This window comes from Monodon monoceros, unplaced genomic scaffold (assembly GCF_005190385.1).
Source record: "Monodon monoceros isolate NGI ecotype Baffin Bay Population unplaced genomic scaffold, NGI_Narwhal_1 Super_Scaffold_19, whole genome shotgun sequence".
Classification (NCBI taxonomy): Eukaryota; Metazoa; Chordata; class Mammalia; order Artiodactyla; family Monodontidae; genus Monodon; species Monodon monoceros.
This window is the reverse complement of record NW_021703775.1, coordinates 53158189-53161221: the sequence shown is the minus strand read 5'-3', so window position 1 is coordinate 53161221 and position 3033 is coordinate 53158189. Positions and strand designations below refer to the sequence as shown.

General features: G+C 46.9%; 1 pseudogene; it reads right to left on the bottom strand.

The window, feature by feature from the left end:
- Positions 1 to 978: 978 nt before the first annotated feature.
- Positions 979 to 2690, bottom strand: LOC114900469 (annotated as a pseudogene).
- Between the last annotated feature and the right edge of the window lie 343 nt (positions 2691 to 3033).

Below are 3033 nucleotides of genomic sequence, written 5' to 3'. Positions count from 1 at the left end.
CAGATGTGATTAAACACATTTTGAGATGAGATTATCCTGTATTATCCAGGTGAGCCCAGTCACAAGGGTCTTCATGAGAGGGAGGAGGATTGAAGTCAGAAAAGATATGATAACAGAAGCAGGGTTTAGCATGATCTTTTCTGAAGATGGAGGAAAGAGCCACGAGCCAAGGAATGCAGGCAGCCTCTAGAAACTGGAAAAGATAGGAACACCGCCCTGCTGACACCTTGATTTTTAACTCCATAAGACCCATTTCAGGCTTCTGACGTCCAGAACTATAAAAAAATTTTTAAGTATGTGTTGTTTTAAGCTACCAAGTGTGTAGTGTTTGTTACAGCAGCAATAAGAAACTAATACACTCCCTAACTGAAAAAGAAGAGTGTGGACACCAAGCTGCACACCTCCATTGACCTCAGTGTCAAAGCCAGACCAGCTCCAGGGTACTCACCTGGCAGGCTGCCCTCAGCCCCTTAGCTCAGACAGCCTTAGGGCTGGTGAAACTAAACCCTGTATAGCTGGGATTTTTGTGTGGTGCTTTTATTCTATTTTTTTTTAATTTAAAGAATAGATTTTTTTTTTTTTTTTAATATTACGCGGACCTCTCACTGTTGTGGCCTCTCCCGTTGCGGAGCACAGGCTCTGGACGCACAGGCTCCGGACGCACAGGCTTAGCGGCCATGGCTCACGGGCCCAGCCGCTCTGCGGCATGTGGGATCTTCCTGGACCGGGGCACGAACCCGTGTCCCCTGCATCGGCAGGCGGACTTTCAACCACTGCGCCACCAGGGAAGCCCTGCTAGTTGCTTTTTAACCACAACAAACTAGTACCGACAGCACCAGTACAAAAGATCGCAGTAAAGGTTCAAAGATCAAGGTGTTCTCTTAGCAAGGCAGAAAGATTCAGTCTCTGATCTTTGGAATTTAGGCTGCAGTCCCTATTTGTGGGCAGATCCCTGGGTGCCTGGCACAGTCCACGTTTTCAGTCGGATTTGAACAGAAGAATGGCCACTTGGCCCAGTGGTAGAAGTGGATGCGGTGTTGGGTATCCTGTGTCACGTGAGTACCGAAGTTCCTCTCCCTCCACGCAGCGCCAGGTGGGGGTGTACTTCTTAGCAGACTCCTTGCGGTTTGGGGCCGCAGTGCCCTCCTCTAGGTCGTACTTCCCCAGCCCCCAGTACCACACTCCACTTAGTCCTGCGGCATCTCCTCGGCACTGCTGCATTTTTCATCACGGCCTTCCGGTCGCAGGTGGTTCCTATAGGGCCAGGTCTGGCCGACAGCTGCGGCCTCCTACGGGAGACCTAGCGGGCACATGTAAGCCTGAACCAAGCTCTCCTGTCTTGGCTGGCGCTAGCCTCTGCCTATGCCTGGACTTTGGTGTGGAAATGGGTAAATTCAGGCAGTGAGGGTCCATCCCATAGCATTGTGAAAAATTTGTGCAAACCCAGCTATTTCTTCCTGGTCTGGTAGCCCACACAAGCAAGAAGGGCAGGAGTTGAGGATTCCTGGAAGAAATAAACCATGCACCCCAGCATGCAGGAAACATTTGTGCTGTTCTAGGAAGGGAGCATACCTCAGAGGATGCTACAAGAGGAGGAGTAACTGCCCAGCCCAGGAGTCTGGCTTAGACTAGCCCCTCACCCTAGAAGCCAGGCAAAGTCCCTCCACCTCCTACAGGACGCCATCCTGGCCCCCCATACTCAGAGCTCTCCTGGACTAGGGAGGAACACATGTGGTCCCTTCAACCAGACCCCTTCCCTCAACCCCAATCATTTTCATTTGTTCCTTAACCACAGACCTTTAAAGCAGGCAGGGCTGGGATTCTCATTTTACTGATGGAGAAACATATTCAAATGGAACAAATGGCCAATGTGCAGTGGTTCAGATGCTTAGTCCAGGGCTCTTTCCATTATATTTGAAACCCTCCTTTTTATATGCAAATGAGGCCAAGTGTGTCGGTGACACTTTCCTACAAAATGAAACAATGCCGTAATAACAAGGTCTTGGGGAATTAATGGTACTAAATGGGTAATTTGGGTTTAATGTTAAATCCTGGAATGGGTGACCCAGGGCCAGAAAGAGTGGCTTTCTGCGTGTCACCTCTGCCATCTGGTGACCAAATGACAATATAACTAAAACAACTGTGTATTGATACTGTCATCATAGAAAAGTCACGCATGACCCAGAAGCTGAGTGAATGATTTGAGTGTGAGCTCTGACTTTTAGGGCCTGAGATGATAAAAATAAAATGTTAAGTCTACAAATAAAGGTCAGAGTTTGCCACAATTATTTCTGCTCAGGGTGAGGAACCTCATAGTTTACAATGGAAGAACCTCTTCATCCATTTAGTCAACGAATATTTATTAAACATTATCTTAAGTCAGTTCCCAAGGAAACAGATTCTAGGCAGAGATTTGCATAAAGGAGGGTTACTGGGGAGTACTCTTGAGAACAACTTTTGTAAGGACTTGAGGGAAACAGAACTGGTCAGAAAGGGTTGAAAGGGGATGAATTTGCTACAGAGGCCTTAGCCAATCCTACTGGGAGCTCTGGCGTTGGCTTGGCAAGGGACAGAGCCTCTGTCCTGCATGAACCAGGTATTGGATCAGGTAATGAGCCATCGCAGCTGAGACTAGCCACATCTGAGGGAATGAATGCCTTGGTGGTAAAGTGGAGATCTGGGCAGCACATCGCAGCATCCACTACAGACCCCCCTACTATGTTGTGTGCACTGTGCCATGGTCTAGTGGTATGATATTGAACAAGACAACATCTCTGCCTTCACAGGTACCCACAGGTGTATAGTTAAAGAATAAACAAACAAATGTTGTAGAAAATTATCTTGTAACTAGAAAATGTATCCCATAAACTTAACAAAGAAAAATCCTTGCCTTTTATTGATGGCAATAAAAAGTTTGAAAATATTTAGGGTGAAAAGTGAATTCACTCTCTGCTGATATAAAAATTGAAGAAGAAAAAAAGTCACCCAGGAACAGTTCTAGAGAAACTTGCCTAGTAAATGTAACTGAAGAAG